The following is an 18,615-nucleotide window of genomic DNA, read 5'->3' as shown; positions in this document are numbered from 1 at the left end:
GTTTGGTTTTTTTGATGACAGAGTAGAACTTCCCCATAGCGTTTCCAAGGCTGTAAATCTTTAAGGAATAAGACTGCCTCATTTTTCTCCTGCAGAGGGTCTGTTTGGTAGGCTGAAACTGCTGACCTTTTGGTTAGCAGCCAAACGCTTTACCCACTGCATCACCAGAGCTCCTCTAAGTTCCTCCCAAAAAGACACCAAACCCACTGCCATCCAATGGATTCTGATTCATAGAGACCCCCATTGGGTTTCCCAGAGAGAAAATCTTCATGGAAGTAGATTGCCCAGTTGCTTCCATGGAGTGGCTGGTGGGTTTAAACCACCAGCTTTCTGGTTAGCAGTCAGATGCCTTAGTCACTGTGCTACCAGAGCTCCTTCTAAGCTCCTACAGTAGTGTCCAAAACAAATAAGTACTGAACGCCTGCTTGTGCTGGTCGTGAACTGGGTGCTGTTGGGAAAGAAATGCATAAAATCCTTTTTATAAAGCTGGTATCTGGGCATAGGATTAATACCCATCTTACACAGTACTCCTGTTACAGTTGAGGGTCTCTCAGGCAAGCATGTTGTTGTTGTTAGGTATCATCGAGTCAGCTCCAACTCACAGTGACCCTTTATACAGGTAAGTATATTTTAGGGAAATTACCTGACTTGAACCCGTATAATAACTATTTGTACCTACAGGTTTTCTGTGACCTCTTTGATGCATGTAAAGGCCCATATGGAATGATGACCTTGGTAGAATCTGAATGATCGGTTTGACTATGTGTGTATGTAAGTGTAGGAGCTCTGGTAGCGTAGTGCCTAAGGCACTTGACTGCTAACCAGAAGGCTGGCAGTTCAAACCTATCAGCCATTCCTCGAAAGGAAGATGAGGCAATCTACTTCTATAGTGATACTGCCTCGGAAACCCAAGGAGGGGTAGCTATGAGTCAGGTCCGACTCCATGGCCCATAACAACAACAACATATGTAAGTGTATATAAAGACAAAGAGTTAGTCCCTTGCTGATGCAAATGGTTAAGTGCTCCGCTACTAACCAAAAGACTGGCTTTTCAAATCCACCCAGAGGCACCTTGAAAGACGGGCCTGTATATCTACTTCCAAAAGATGACAGCCATTGAAAACCCTGCAGAGCACAGATCTGCTCCAACACACATGGGGTGGCCATGAGTCAGAATTGTGAAAATCATCATTTATATCATCTGCTTTGTTCTCTAAGCCTAAGATAGCCCCTTTAGGGATCTAGCTCAATGTTTTCTAGTTTGAATGACCAGTACAATTTTATAAAGGATTTTGGAAATGAATATGGGATTGCCAACTTTTTAAAGCACTAAATAAGGGCAGTAAGAGAAACAAACCACCCCTACCATCTTCTATTACCATTCTTTTGTTGTTGTTGGGTGTCATGAAGTCAATTTGGACTCATTGTGACCCCATGTGTGTCAGAGTAGAACTGTATCTTTAACAGCAACAGTAACAACAGAATGCAGGAAGAGCATAATCTAAGTAAGGACCAGGCCTTCACATTGGATTTATTTAGCTTAATGAAAATGCATTATGTTGAGTATGGCATTTGGCAATTTCTCCTTTAAGGGATAAAAGAACAGTTTGCAATCTTACTAGGAGTGTGAGGCTAAAACAGTAGTCTGTTACAATAATCTAATACAAGCCTTCTGCTCTATACAGAACTTCCTCAGAAGCTGAATCTCCCTGCCTGAAAGGTAATCATTAGTTCTCTTCCATATTTTTTGAAGGGCAAATCTGATAAAGGACCACCTGTGAACTGAGGTATTGGTAGGCACTTGGAAGCTAGAGTTTCTATGCAATATTCCCTTTTGCCAACTCTAACCCCCTCTTATTAGCTGATGAGTAAGTTCCAGATTTATTAAGCCAAGTGCTGGTTAAGTTTCTTTAGTGAGCATGCAAAAGGAGTGGGCAAAGGTAGAGAGCCAACAGGTATTGCAAAATGTATGCAGGCAAAGGGTGAGCTAAACCAAACTGGGAAGGGATTAGGAGAAGTAAATACAACTTTATAGCATTAGAGTTTGGAAGCATCTTCCATGCACAGATCTAGGAAACCATGGGTAATAATTTCCCGCTGTGGTTTAGATGGCTATTTCAGATCTGGAGAGTGGAGCTAAACTTAGTTGTGGCACACCACCGTCTTGGTAGGTAGGAGTGTGACGTCTGTGCGTTTGAAAAGAGTACAGTCTCCTTTGCTATCAGAATAGAGCAGGGATACAAGCTTGGAAAGATTGTTCCAGCAGAAGAAACAGCAGTCCCAGAGTTCCAGAACCTGAGTGTTGCACTGGCCCTTAGAGATGATCTTGCCTCACCCTTTCATTAATTGGCAACAAAGAAGGAAAGTGCAAATGGAAATTTTCAACCCTTTAGTCAATGTATACCAAGTTCTTTTTTATAATATCTGGCATTGCAGTTTACCTTTATTCATTTAAAAAGCCAAACCAACTTATCAACCAACCAATAGCCAAAAAACAGAAAAAAATTAGCAATGACTAAACATACCTAATTATCATTCTTCCATAACGCCTTGTTTTTTCATGATTGTGGTGACACTGTCCTTGCACTGAGGCTCATCTCTGACTCCTTCACTCCTCATTTATTCCTTCATTTTATTCATTCATTCATTCAACAACACTTTGAGTAACAACTATAAGCCAAAGTTCTGAAAATGGAAGCTGAGTGAAATACAATCTTACCCTTGAAGAGCTCATGGGTTAATAAATAATGATGTGGGCTAAATGTATGGAAGGTAAGCTCTTAATGTGCTGGGAGCTAAGAGGAAGACAATATTTTATGTGTGCCAATGGGGAGAGAGTGGGGCATGGGGAACATCAGAGAAGGTTCCCAGAGAAGTAACCATTGAGCAGGATCCAGAAAGAAGAGTTAGAATTTAAGGGTAATGAGAAAGAGCATGGCAGGAACTGGCAAAGGCACAGAGGTCTGTAAGTCCACCAAATAATTTCAAAAAGCCTTTCTGGTTAAATATTAGACAATGTTCCTTTATGCATGAGCTTTTTCCTCATTCAGAAATTAAAAAAAAATATTCTTAATGTCTTATCTCTTTCCACAATTGAACACTTTTCAAAAACAACACAATGCTACACATAGCAAAATTGCATCCAGAATTTTATGACAATGGCATGCATTTTTGGGAGGAGAAAAATATGTCAAACTGCTTTTAGGATTCTGTTCTCATCTAAGCTTTAGGAAGAGGTTGTTTTTGTTTGTTTGCTTGTTTGTTTGTTTTGCTTTAGAGTTCTAACATTACTCTTTGTATGAAAATTATTGCAAAGTTGATCTAAATAAAAATAACCAGCATTGGGAGTCAGAACTAAAGAATAGAACATTCTTTTGCCCGATCAGAATAGCAAGTGGGGAAGACTGTTTCCAAACTGCCTAAGTCAATTTATATTTAGACGAGTGGAGTTGTTTGCACCTGTCAGAGCTGCAGACGTACTCTGGGTGCATTATGTTACCTGGGGCCCTCTGCCCCTCTTTCAGATTCGACTGAAATTGACTTGCAAGGTCATGTTTTATGGGGACAGACAGATGAATACGAACAGAAGCATTCTATAAGCCTCTATCTATGAAGAATGTGTCCTTAGCAATTATGGGAAACACAAAGCTGTGATTTCATTTAGAATAAGAGCATATGAAACCTTGAGTAGTTTCCAGCTAAGCTGCTGGAGTCCATTAGAGCATTTTTCTCACTGTTGAGGGCTTTTGAGTTCCTGGATGAGGTTGACATACTGTTCACTCTTTTAAAAGTTATGTGAATACAGGGCAGTTTTTATTCCACAGTGTTATACCTTGTGCACTGCTTTGCATGAATTCAATATATGTCTTTAGTTTGTATTGTTATTTATTCTTATGATTATAAAGTCATTGTAGTTATTGTGGAACATATAAAGATGAAAGTAAAATCAGCACCATCTAGATATAACTACCAATATAATTCAATGTATTTTCTTTCAGTATTTTTTCTATATATTATATTATCAGGATCATTACATCATATTATTAGGATCATTTCATATGTACAGTTTAATATCTTATTTTTGAATTCATTAATTCATCTCATTGTGAGTGTATTAGTAACATAATTTTTCCAAAATGTGATTTTTTAATGGCTGTATAATATTTCTTCGGGAGCTCTGGTAGCGTAGTGCCTAAGGCACTTGACTGCTAACCAGAAGGCTGGCGGTTTAAATCCACCAGCCACTCCTCGAAAGGAAGATGGGGCAATCTACTTCTGTAGTGATACTGCCTCAGAAACCCAAGGAGGGGTCTCTACGAGTCGGGTCCGACTCGACGGCACATAACAACAACAACAACGTAATACTTCTTCATCTTGAGAAACCAAATTTTATTCAACTATTTTCTTATCATGGGTTATTTAGATTTTTCACAGATTTCTCCTATTAAAAGTAACATTGTGGTAAGCATCTTCATATTTAAATTTTTGTCCACAGCCTTGATTATTTCCTGTAATCCTCTTTTTCACAGGGTATAGACATTCTTCAGAATCTTGATTCACATTGCCAAATTGTTTTTTTAGAAAGATTTATGTGTGGGAAAATTAAGAGTTAAATAATCAAAATCTTAATAAGATCTTGGTTTGTGTACAATTATACCTCATCTTACAAAAAAAGCAATATGAGAATTTTCACTAATGAATTATATACGTGTATTCTGTGTTTGCATGAAAACTGCTGCATTCTTAGCCTTTTGTTTTATCTTTGAGTCTCACAGTACATAACCAGTTTATGTTAGGAGAGGAGACTTCATAATCCATATTATTGACTTAAATAATTAAGTATTTGAGTGGTGGCTGGTCAGGGAGAAGGTAGAGAGACTGGCAACTAAGGAATAACATCTTGCCACAGGTTTAAAAAGAATTAGGCAGAGACATATATATATATATATATATATATATATATATATATATATATATATATATATTCTTTGCTCATTCCTCTCCTGCTCATGACTGGTGTGGTAATAAATTATATTTAAAAGTGTAACTCTCTCTATATATACACAATGCAACACATAGCAAAATTGCATCCAGCATTTCATGACAATGGCATGCATTTTTGGAGGAGAAAAATATGTCAAGCTGCTTTTAAGATTGTGACAGACCACTTGGCTATTGCATGGTTTGTACCTTAGATCTGGAATGATTCTGTTGCATGCTTCTGGGGTCAAATGACTGAAATACTGCAAGCACTTCAGATTTGTATAAGCAATTGTATTTCAGTGGGTTCCCTCCTGATATTTACAAAACTGCCTGGATCGTACTCCTAGGAACATGCAATGATATATATTCATATTAAGAAAACAGTGACTCACTTAAGGAGTGAAGCGGGAAAATATTTATGTACAGTGATTCCTAAATATCCACCACTGTGCTTTCCAGCAGCCTTTAATTTTCTATCACGCCTCTTTTTCTTTGAAATTTAGAGTCAGAAGCTGAACTGACTTCATGGTTTTCCTCACCATCATTTGATATCCTCTAGAGAATTATGACTTAAAGACTGCATTCTTCCTTCTCAGAACTCAGGGTAACAATTTCACCATACAGCCCTACGGGCTGTTTGGAGCTGGAAATCGAGCATTTAAAGCTACAAGGTCACACGTGTTCCTCCCTTGCTTCTTGTTCTGCTCACGTTCACCACAAGGCAGAAATCTCAGATAGCAGAGGGAATATTAGAGCTGTTTATTTCACAAAGTGCATAATAAAATGCAGATGAAATAGAACATTTATTATACTACTCAAGTTTGTTATAAAAATTACACTTCACCAAAAACAGCAACCTAATAACTAACTACTTGTTTGAGTCTTCCTTGGTAAGTAGCCTGCACTATAAACTATACAAAGCCAAACTCTGACATTGTTTCCATCTAAAACTTGGAGATTGCTATATGGATATACTAAAGCTTGCAAAATATACTTGACATCATTCCTATTTTTCTCTGTTAATTCTTTGGTCAACTTCTAGTAGAAACTCCCCCCAAATGTAGGTTCCTGTATCTCTTCCCATTTTTCTCGTGGCCCGTTGCACTGAAAACACCATTTATCCTTTCTTTCCTGACTTTGATCCTTGTTCTTTTTTCTTTCTTCCTTTTTTGTATTGCTCCTTAGTTTATAAAAGGAGCTCTGGTGGTACAGTGGTTAAAACATTCAGCTGCTAATGAAAAGGTCAGCTGTTCGAACCCACCAGCCATTCCACAGGAGAAAGATGAGGCAGTCTGCTTCCATAAAGATTTACAGCCTTGAAAACTGTATGGGAGAGTTCTACTCTGTCCTAAAGGGTCACTGTGAGTTAGAATCAACTGATGGCAGTGGGTGGGTTTTTGTTGTTGTTGTTGTTATTGTTAGTTTATAAAGTCTAGAAATTCCTCTCTCCTAAGATTAGTAAATAATCTCTTCTCTTTCTCTCATTTTGTAAATTAGCATTATCCATCTATTTTCAGGGACAATTCAGCCAGAGATGATGAAAAGAAGAAACATAAAATATATAATGAGGTTTCTGGGTTAACTTCCTGCTAAAAAACCTAGTAACATAGGTAAAATTATGAAGACTCACGTGATCTCCACACTGTGGAGATAATAAAATGTGGTGGTTAAGAGCTCTGTCATCTAATGGCCATAGATTGGAATACCGACTCTGCAACAAATGAACTGTGGACTTTGGGCCTTGGGCTTCTGTCTTTATTTGTAAAACACCTGCCTGTTAGTGTAATTGTGAGGATTGCCTGGAATGCTGTGTGTATAACTGGGATGACTTCCTCTACAATACCCAGGTAGAAGACAAGTCACTTTTCTTCATTATTCTAAATACAGTAAAATCTGAATTTGATCCTTCCACTTATCAAGGTCAGCAAGACGCTTAGTATCAGTCTGTTTATGCAGCCCATAAAAAACAAGAAATGGTCCTTTGTTCTTATGCTCTGGTCACTGCCCTTAACGTTCACTGCTTCTCTGCCACCAAACCTCTGTGGAGGGCAGCCTTGTAGGCTTTAGTTGTGCCCATTTAGCAGGCCTTACGTGAAGCTCATTCACCCCCAGACCTAAACCCATTTTAGAGGGTGCACTTGAGCAGGGTGTCTGTTTCTACCGCCTGTGGAAAACTTAGATGCCGCAGCTTGCAGATTGGATTCTGGGTATTCACACCCAATCTGGACTGGACCTTTCTGTGAACCCATAGAAGCAGCAGGCTTTCTCCCTTCCTACTTCTGGACAGTTCTGGACCTTTCCTGGAATAACATAGGATTCACAAACAAGTGCTTATATGGGGAAACTTCTTCAGACAATATCCAGAAACACAAAGAAGCTGTTAGCTCCTCCTTGGGGCTGAAAAGAGCCAAGACTTTAGAAAACAAAGTCCTAGTTTTCCCTCCTATGTAAGGTGTTGGGGTGGCTGAAAATAAAACACACATTTAGATGCTGCCATATTTGTAAGGTATCAAGCACATGGGAGATATTCCAAGGCCATTACTGACATTGTTTGCCAAATATCCCCTCATTTGAGAAGAGGTGAACAGAGGCAACTACTAAGATGTACCTTATAAAACAAGGGAAAGGAATATTTCTAAAGACTCTGAAAAGGAGGAGATCGCTGAAGAAGGTCCACTATAGGAACCAGAAGAAAAATGTTTCAAATATATTTGATTGCAAGAAGACATGATCTTTATGGATTATGCAATATCATAGGGAGAAAAGTAAGGATCAGGTGAAAAGTTAGCAAGATGGGATATAGAGATGAGATAATGGTGAATGGCAAAATGCAACCAACGGTTTAAAAATCGATCATGGAAGTTGAAATAAGCACAATTAACGATGTAACAAATGGAATAAATAATTTGGTGATTAAACTAGAGAGGTCTACCAGGGTATACAGGCAGTCCTCAACTCATGAAGTATTCCAGTTACAATGTTAGGACTGTCTTTTTTTTTTTTTTTTGGTACATTTTATCATTAGTAATATGTACTACATACAGGATTGCAGCCTGTAATTTGCTGATGTTATCATTCTCAGATATTCACTTGCAGATGTTCAAAGATCAGAATTACAAATATATTGACAATAAAAGGCATTGATAATGAAAATTTTATTGTTGTTATGTGCCATCAAGTTGGACCTGACTCATAGCGACCCCTCCTTGGGTTTCTGAGGTGGTATCACTACGGAAGTAGATTGTCCAACCTTCCTTCCTAGGAGTGGCTGGTGGATTTGAACCGCCAGTCTTCTGGTTAGCATTCAAGTGCCTTAGGCACTACGCTACCAGAAAAAGAAGAGGTATTTGACTTGGAATCAACTTATTATGGAGTCATTAGAATGGAATTCCATCGTAAGTAAAGGACTACTTGCATAGGAAAAGAACAGAGATAGAAGTTGTAGAAAATAAATGATTATTGAGAAAAGAGGTAGATACTGACAGATGCAGAGAATTGGAATCCAACTAAAGAATGATAGTATTACTAAGGGGGGAAAAACAGAACAATAGAAATAGAAGTAATAATAATTTTATTGATGAAAAACATTTTCAAGCTGGAAAGAGACTGGAGTACATAAATGAATGGGCTTAGATACTCCAGAAATAGTACTAAAAAAAACCCAACACTTGAACACATACTGACATTTTTTAATTATGAGGACCAAAAAAAAAAAAGAAAAAGTGCTACAAGTCCCCAGGCAGAAAATAACAATCTCAAGTTCAAGTTATTGGAGGAAAAACAAATACCAGATTGATTTCAGACACTTTGTAATACTAACAGTCAGAAAATCACAGAGAAGCCTAAAAGAATTTTATACTCAACCAAGTTGACTTTCATGTGTAATTAACATCTCTTTTTACTATTTCCTTTTTTTTTTTTTACCATATCCAACCCCAAATTACAAAATATAATAATGAGACTGATTAATACTCAAAAAATTATTATTAAATACATTTGCAAGTAAAGCCTATTTCATGCCACCTCGTCTTTCTGTGTGTAAATACTTTGGTTGTAACAATCCTCTAATCTGGCAATGGTAGTGTTATTTGCTGCTGAGAAAAGAAGTCTCTCCCTCTTCGACTTCTTTGACCTCACCTCTCCCACTTCAAGGGTGGTCCTATTGTTTTCTTTGCCTATGGGAATGTATACTTAGTGGGTGTAGTGTTTGCTCAGGTGGGAGAGCTCAACATACCAAGTCTTTGCACCTTAATTTCACTCCAAATGCCAAGATTTTAGTTTATAAATCATACTGAGAAAACATAGACTATTAGCGTTAAAAGAACTTTATGCGTGTCTAGTCTAGCACCCTTAGTTTACAGGTAAGGAACTGAGGCCCAGAAACGTGTCAATACTTTTTTTAAGTCAGACTCAGGTAATTTTTGAGTTGAAGCTTCTTGTTAGTCCCCATTGGGTTGGATCTGACCACCGCAATCCTAGGTACAACAGAAAGAAATGTTGCTCAGTCCTGCACCATCTTCATAATTGTTGATATGTTCAAGGTCATTGTCGTGGACACTGCATTTTGAGTGCCTTCTAGCGTAAGGAGCTCATCTTCCAGCACTGACAATAATATTCTGCTATAATCCATCGAGTTTTCATTGGCTAATTTTTGGAAGTTGAGCAAAAAACCAAACCAAACTCAATGCCATTGAGTCAGACCCAACTCATAGCAACCCCTCCTTGGGTTTCTGAGGCGATATCACTACAGAAGTAGATTGCCCAACCTGCCTTCCGAGGAGTGGCTGGTGGGTTTGAACTTCCAGCCTTCTGGTTAGCAGTCAAATGCCTTTGGAAGTAGATCACCAGGCTTTTCTTTCTAGTCTGTGTTAGTCGAAAATTCCACTGAAACTTGTCTATCATGGGTGACCCTGCCAGTATTTGAAATACTGGTGACATAACTTCCAACATCACAGTAACATGAAAGCCACCACAGTACAACAGACTGACAGACACTTGGTGGGAGTTGTGACTATGCTCCTGGGTTTTCTGCATCCACTACCAGGCCAACTCTGTTAGCAAGATCTGTTGCCAGAAAGAACCTTACAGAGCCTTTACCATGAAGACAAGGCTCATGTGTGTCAGTGCCCAAACACAAATGAAATGCTTATGTGGTGGTTAATTTTGTGTGTCAATTTCTATGGTGCCCAATTGTTTGGTCAAACAAAAGGCTAGATGTTGTTATGAAGGTACTTAGCTGTGATTAACATTGAAATCAGTTGGCCTTAAGTAGATTACCCTCCATAATGTGGTTTGGCCTCATCCAATCAGTTGAAGACCTTAAGAGGAACACTGAGGATTCCTGAGGGAAGAAAAACTCTGCCTCAGAATTCTAAATAGACATCGTGCTGGAATTTCCAGTCCACGGCCTGGCCTCCTGGGAAGAACATGCTCGGCATTTCACAAGCTGAAAGAATTGAGGAAAAAATTTAAGCCTCGAGTTGTAATATTGAAAGATTCTAAGGGCAAAATATTGAATGATGCAGGGAACATCAAAAGAAGATGGAAGGAATACACAGTCACTGTACCAAAAAGAACTGGTCGATCTTCATCCTTTTCAGGAGGTGGCATATGATCTAGAACCCATGGTACTGAAGGAGGAAGTTAAAGCTGCAATGAAGGAATTGGCAAAGAACAAGGCTCCAGGAATTGACAGAATACCCATTGAGATATTTCAACAAACGGATGCTGCAGTGGAGGCACTCATTCGATTATGCCAAGAGATTTGGAAGACCTGGCCAACTGCCTGGAAGAGATCCATATTTGTACCCATTCCAAAGATAGGTGATCCCACAGAATGTGGAAATTATCGAACAATATCATTAATATCACACACAAGTAAGATCTTACTGAAAATAACAACAGCCTGGCCTTCTGATTTCAGACACAAGGCTGCCAGACTTGCCAGCACCCACAATTGTGTGAGCCAATTACTTAAAATCACTCTCTCTCTCTCTCTTGTCTATATTTCTATCTAATCTATGTCTATTTTATTAGCAGGACTGGATTACCCAATAAGCAACATAAGCATGTGCTTAGGGCAGCAAGAAAACAGAGGGATCAGTTGACCAAAGCAAAGACCTATAGATGCCACACAGAGAGGACACTGGAAAAGCAAGCATCACAGTGGAAGGGAACTGTTGTTATCGTTGTTGTTAAGTTCTGTTGAGTCAGCTCCAACTCATAGCAACCCTGTGTACAGAGGAATGAAACACTGACCAGTCCTGCATCATCCTCACAATCCTTTCTGTGCTTGAGCCCATTGTTGCAGCCACTGTCAATCCATCTCATTGAGGGTCTTCTTTTTTGCTGATTCTACATTACCAAGCATGATGTCATTCTCCAGGGACTGATCTAACAGCATGACCAAAGTAGGTGAGATGAAGTCTGGCCATTCTTGCTTCTGGCTGCACTTCATCCAGGACAGATTTGTTCGTTCTTCTGGCAGTCCATGGTATTTTCACTATTCTCTAACACCACAATATTAAACGCATCAACTCTTCTTTGATCCTTCTTATTCATTGTCCAGCTTTCACGTGCATAAAAGCCTACGGAAAATATTATGGCGTGGGGTTAGGCTTAGTTTTCTTAGCTGTCAAAGTGACATCTTCACTCTTTCACATATTAAGGAGTTCTTTTTCAGCAGATTTTCCCAGTGAAATATGACATCTAATTTCTTGACTGCTGCTTCCATGGGTGTTGATTGTGGATCCAAGTAAAATGAAATCCCTGACAATGTCAATCTTTTCTCCATTTATCATGATGTTGCTTATTGGTCCAGTCATGAGGGTTTTCTATTCTTTATGTTTATGTGTAATCCATAATGAAGACTGTAGTTTTTGATCTTCATCAGTAAGTGCTGCAAGTCTTTTTCATTTTCACCAAGCAAGGTTGTATCATCTGCATATTTCAGTTGTTAATGAGTCTTCCTCCACTCCTGATGCCAGATTCCCGTTCATATAATCCAGCTTCTTGGATTACATGTGCAGTATATAGATTGAATAAGTATGGTTAAAGAACACAATGCTGATGTACAGTCTTCCTGATTTTAAACCATGCAATATCCCCTTGTTCTGTTTGAAAGAAGGCATCCTGGTCTGTGTATAGGTTCCTCATGAAAACAATTAATTGTTCTGGAATTCCAATTATTCTCAATGTTATCCCTAATTTGTTATGATCCACACAGTTGAATGCCTTTGCATAGTCAGTAAAAAATACAGGTAAACAACTTTCTTACACACTTTGCTTTGAGCCAAGATCCGTTTGACAGCAGCAATGATATCCCTAGTTCCATGTCCTCTTCTGAATCCGTTTTGAATTTCTGGAAGTTATCTGTCAATATATTGCTACAACCAGTTTTGCAGTATCCTCAGTAAAATTTTACTTGCATATGATATTAATGACATTGCTTAATAATTGCCACATTCTGTTGGATCACCTTTCTTTGGAATGGGCACAAATATGAATACCTCCCAGTCAGTTGGCCAGGTAGCTGTCTCCAAAATTTCTTTTCTTTCCTTCTTCTTTTCCTTCTTCTTCTTCTTCTTTTTTCTTTTTGAAAAAACAAAACAAACACTGTGATTTGGGTGAAAGTTTACAGAGCAAGTTCATTTTCTATACAACAGTTCACAGGCATTTTAGTTCACGACATTGACTGCAATCTCCACAATGCAACAGCTCTCTTCCCACTTCCTCCCTGTGATTACCTGTCCTTCTGTCCTAGGTATTCCTGACCTCTGAGCTATGTCTTTGTGTGAATACTTCTGGTCTCCCATGGTTGATCTTTCTAAGGAGTGTACCTACCTGGTGGAAATGTTTACCTTATATGCTGTCTATTGTTTGTCTGGAAGCCACAGGAGTGAGTTCAATTTCAGGCACAAAAGGTGACTAGGGACCCTAACCTTGGGGGTTACACCAGTCTCTATCAGACTAGTAAGCCTGATATTTTTTTTTTTATGATTTTGAGTTTTGTTCCATATTTTTCTTTCACTCTATTCAGGGTCTCCTATCTTGATCCCTTTCCAAGTGATTGACAGTAGTAGCTGGGCACCATCTATTTCTTCAGGTCCCAGGGTCATGTAGGCTGAAGGTCACATGGTCCACTAGTCCTTGCACTAATTATTTCCATGTGTCTTTGATTTTCTTCATTCTTCTTTGCCCCAGATGAGGAGAGAACAATCGTTGCATCTAGATGGCTGCTTGCAAGCTTTTAAGACCTCAGTCACTACTCATCAAAGTAGGATATAGAACAATGTTTTTGTCTAGTATGTTATGTCAATTCAGCTTGATGTCCCCCACAACCATGGTCCCAAGCTCATGGGCCCACTGACTCATTTCCAAAATTTCTTGGCATAAAGGAGTAAGCACATTCAGTACTGCATCCATTTGTTGAAACATCTCAGTGAGTATTCTGTCAATTCCTGGAGCCTGGTTTCTCACCAATTCCCTCAGTACAGCTTGGACTTCTTCCTTCAATACCGTTGGTTCTGGATCATATGCTACCTCATGAAATAGCTAACATTGACCAATTCTTTTTGGTACAGTGACTTTGTATATACCTTTCATTTTCTCTCCTTTCTTTCTTTCTTTTTTATAATTTTATTGTGATTTGGGTGTAAGTTTACAGAGCAAATTCATTTTCCATACAGCAGTTCACATACACTTTCTTCATGACATTAACTGTAATCTCCCACAATGCAATAGCTCTCCTCCCACTTCCTCCCCATAACCACCTCTTCCCTGTGTCCTTCTCTCCCATGTATTCCTGCCCCCTGAGCTGTCTCCCTGTGCATACACAGCCCTTCTATTCTCCCATGACCAATCACTCCACGGAGTATATCCACCCAATATAAATGTTCAGCTCATATGCCTGTCTTCTGTTTGACTGGAAGCTGCAGGAGTGAGTAAAATTCCAGACCTGAAGGGTAGCTAGAAGGCATAGTCTCAGGGTTTCCACCAGGCTCCATCAGACCAGCTAACCTATTATTTCTCTCTCTCTCTTTTTTTTTTTTTTAATTTTGAATTCTGTTCCACATTGTTCTCCCACTCTATCCAGGATCTTCTACATAGATCCCCGTCTGAGTGGTTGACAGTGGTGGTCAGGAATCATCTAGTTCTTCTGGTCTCATAGCTGTATAGGTTGAGGATCGCATGGTGTACCAATCCCTTGGACTAATTGTTTCCATGCATCTTTAGTTTTTCTTCATTCTTCTTTGCTCTGGATGAGGAGAGACAATCATTGCATCTAGATGGCTACTTGCAAGCTTTTAAGATCCCAGTCACTACTTGCCAAAGTAGGATGTGGAAAAATGTTTTTGTGTAGTATGTCATGCCAGTTGAGCTTGATGTCCCCTGTGATCATGGTCCCAAGCACACAGCTCCAACTACTTGCTCCCTCTGGTTAGCTGGCTGTGGCCAAGAAGTGATGACATCCTTGTCCCTTTTCAGCTCTACTGTATACCTGGGAATTCTTACAGATCATACAAATACACTTGTAGAAACATTGTCTGCCAACCCCATACATGGTTATGGGCACACTCCCCCTGCAGAGACATACCTAATCGTTCAGCCTGTTCATGCATCTGTCCACCTGCATATCAATGTTTGCCATCACTGACAATGCAGTACTGTATGTACAAAAGGGTTCATCTTTTGTTGTCTGTATCTCCCATGAACCTCTTTATGTCTTCCTCTTCCTCCATACAACCATGTTGATCACTCACATTTGGTACATTGCCCTTCTCTTCACCTAAATCAATACTTTTCTCTACCTATCTAGCAGTGTTTCCTCCTCTCCCCTCCCCTTCCTGGTAAACAACAAAGAAAATTTCCTTCCATATATAAACCTTTCCTTGACTTTTTACGATAATGGAGTAATACAATAGTTGTCTTTGTGTGGTTGACTTATTTCAGTCAGCATAATGTCCACTCAGTTAATCCATGTTATTCAGTGTTTTGCAGATTCTACGTTATTTTTTAGGGTTGCATAGTATTCCATTGTATATATGTGCCATAGTTTGGCTATCCATTCTTCTGTTGATGGGCATCTAGATTGTTTCCATCTTTTGACTATTATAAATAGTACTGTAATGAACATGGGTGTGCATATATCTATTCTTGTCCTGGGTCTCACTTCTTTAGGATATATACCTAGTAATGGAATTGCTGGGTCAAACGGTATTTCTTCCCCAGTTGTGTTCTGAGTGCCTTCTGAACTGAGGGGCTCATCTCCTAGCACTCTATCATACAATGTTACAGAGCTATTTATAAAGTTTTCCAGTAATATATCAGGCAGTGTTTCACTGCTATTCATAATGTTTTCACTGGCCAATTCTTTGAGAATTTCAACTTTAATATTGCAACTCAAGGTTTGAATTTTTTCTTTAATTCTTTAAGAACTGCCGAGGATGTTCTTCCCTTTTGTTTTTTTAACTTCAGGTCTTTACATATTTCCTTATTTCACTTATTTTTCCCTGAGTGGCCCTTTGAAAACTTCTGTTTAGCTCTTTTATTTCATCATTTCTCCCATTTGCTTTAGCTGCTCTCTCTGTTCAAGAGCAATTTTCAGATTCTCTTCTGAAATCCATTTTGGTCTTTTCCTTTCCTATCTTTTTAATGGCCTTTTATTTTCTTATCTATGACGTTCTTGATGTCATACAACTCCTCTCATCTTCGGTCACTGGTATTCAACACGTTAAATCTTTTTTTTTCAGATCATTTCTAAATTCAGGTGGGATATATCAAGGTTACTTCTGGCTCTCATGGACTTGTTTTAATTTTCTTCAGCTTCAACTTGCACTTACAAATGAGCAGTTGATGGTCTGTTCCACAGTTGGCTCCTGGCTTTGTCTTGACTGATGAAAGCTTCTTTATCACTTCTTTTCACAGATACAGTGAATTTTATCCCTGTGTATTCCATCTGGTGATGTCCACATTTATAGCCACTATTTGTGCTGCTGAAAAAAGGTGTTAGCAATGAATAAATTGTTGGTCTTGCAAAATTCTATTGTGTGATTTCCAGTGTCATATCTATCACTAAGGCCATATTTTCCAATTACTCTTTGTTACTACTCTTCTTCTTTGTTTCCAACTTTAGCATTCCGATCACCAGCAATAAACAATACATCTTGATTGCATGTTTGGTCAATTTCAGATTGCAAAATTGGTAAAAACCTTCAATTTTTTTCATTTTTGGCTTTAGTGGTTGGTGCATAAATTTGAATAATAGTGGTATTATCAGGTCTTTCTTATAGATACATGGATATTATTCTATCACTGACAGCATTGTACTTCTGGAAAGATGAATGCAATGCCATTCCTCTTCAGTTTGTCATTTTTGGCTTAGATCATATTATTGTCTGAGTGAAAATTAACAATTCCAGTCTGCTTCAGCTTAATAATGCCTAGTATATCAATATTTATTCATTCCATTTCATTTTTAACAACTTACAATTGTCCTATATTCTTACTTCATAATTCCATGTCTCAATTATTAATGAATGCTTGCAGCTGTTTCTTCAATTTTTGAATTGTACCCCATCAGCAAATGAAGGTCTTGAAAGGTTTACTCCATCCACATATTTAAGATTGACTCTACTTTAGGACATCCACTGATGTCAGATGAATCTTAGATGAAAACAAAGAATACCAGAAAGATGTTTACCTGTGTTTTATTGACCATGCAAAGACATTTGACTCTGTAGATTATAACAAATCTTGGATAACTTTGCAAAGAATGGGAATTCTAGAACACTTAATTGTGCTCATGAGAAACTTGTACCTAGACCAAGAGGCTGTCATTTGAGCAGAACAAGGGAATAATGAATGGTTTAAAATCAGGAAGGGCCTATGTCTGGGTTATGTCCTTTCACCATATTTACTCAATCTGTATGCTGAGCAAATGTAAAGGGAGGGAAATGATCCTCAGTGAATTCAGGGCAGCACTAGCAGTAAGGGCTGAGACACCAAAGTTATGACCTGGAACCATGCTCTATGACATGGATTTATTGGGACTTATTTACAGTGAGTCTGGGGCAGCAGACTGGATGAACAGGAGAGAGACAGAGAGACAGAGACAATACACCCCTTTAAGCTGCAGGTAGTTTTCATACTGAAGTACTCAAAAGGGGCACCCTGCCAGGCTCACAAGACCTTCAATTCTCATTCTTGCATGCCTGTATTTCAAGAAGTAGAACTTTGGATCTAGATGTCTATATAAATCTCTCAGGGGTGTTTCAAGGCCTGACTCACAGCCTGGCATGCCTGAAAAAACAGTGATCAGAATGAGGCAGCCTGAGAAGTCCCAAAAGTGGAGTTATCAGGACCTTTACCATCTGTAGGTTTACCCTACAGCAAATAATCTGAGAAGCTGGACTATATGAAGAGGAACATGGCATGAGGATTGTAGGAAGACTCATTAACAACCTGTGATATGCAGGTGACACAACCTTCCTTGCTCTAAGTGAAGAGGACTTGAATGACTTGCTGATGAAGATCAAAGACTACACACTTTGGTAGAAATTACACCTCAACATAAAGAAAACAAAAATCCTCACAACTTGATCAGTAATGAACACCATGATAAATAGAGAAAAGATTGAAGTTGTCAAAGATTTCATTTTACTTGGATCCACAATCAACACTCATGGAAGCAGCTGTAGAGGAAGACGTTCTCTCTCTATGTCTGTTGTTCCTAGGAGGATCCCAGCACAGGAACCTTGAGTCCAAAGGATGTGCTCCACACGTGGCTCCTCTTTCTTGGTGGTAGAAGGTCCCCATCTCTCTTCCCTTCTCTCTCATTTTATCTCTTATAAGATAAAAGGTGTTATAGGCCACACTACAGGGAAGCTCCCTTTACATTGGATCAGGGCTCTGATGGGACTAAGGGTGTTATAACCTACCCTTAATCTTAATCCTTTGACACCTGATCAGTTTATCACATCAGATCACATCATGAGGTATCATTACATATCTGGCACATTAAATAATTACATAACTTCTAAGTCACTGAGAATCATAGTGCAGCCAAGTTGACACAAATTTTTTCTTGGGGAGGGGCACAAGTCTATCCATGACAATACCATTTTCTAAATTTTGTATATGATAATTATATTTTCTTTCTCATTTCAGATCAGTCAGATATAAACTCATATTCAATTCTCTCTCATTGTACCATAAGAACATGCCACTGGCATTATAATCACATGACTCATGATGTATCTGGTCCTGTACTACACAAAGTGAACCAAAATGCTTCTTCAGATTCAGCATATCTTTGTATTTGTATCATGATTTTATGTGATCTCTTTCACCTCCATCAAGTATAAGCAATAGTCCAATGAACTATAAAGATGCAGCATTAAGAACAAAAAGTGAGTGCAGAAGTTTGTAAGTATTATTTCAAGGTAAAAAATACTTACGGAGATCTGTGAAGGGCCTGCCAACAAACAATGTACCACAAATGAATGAAATTATTTATGACTGCCTGTTAATGATGTAAGTACTATTACTTTTGAGTATCTCAAACCTGAGGAACAAACTTACATCTGCAAAATCAATTTTTTTGTTTAATAAATTTCAAATATAGTTTTTTGT

The sequence above is a fragment of the Orycteropus afer genome, unplaced genomic scaffold, assembly GCF_000298275.1.
Source record: "Orycteropus afer afer isolate SDZICR_OR568_19922 unplaced genomic scaffold, OryAfe1.0 scaffold00706, whole genome shotgun sequence".
Taxonomy (NCBI): domain Eukaryota; kingdom Metazoa; phylum Chordata; class Mammalia; order Tubulidentata; family Orycteropodidae; genus Orycteropus; species Orycteropus afer.
Note: the sequence above shows the minus strand (reverse complement) of the source record.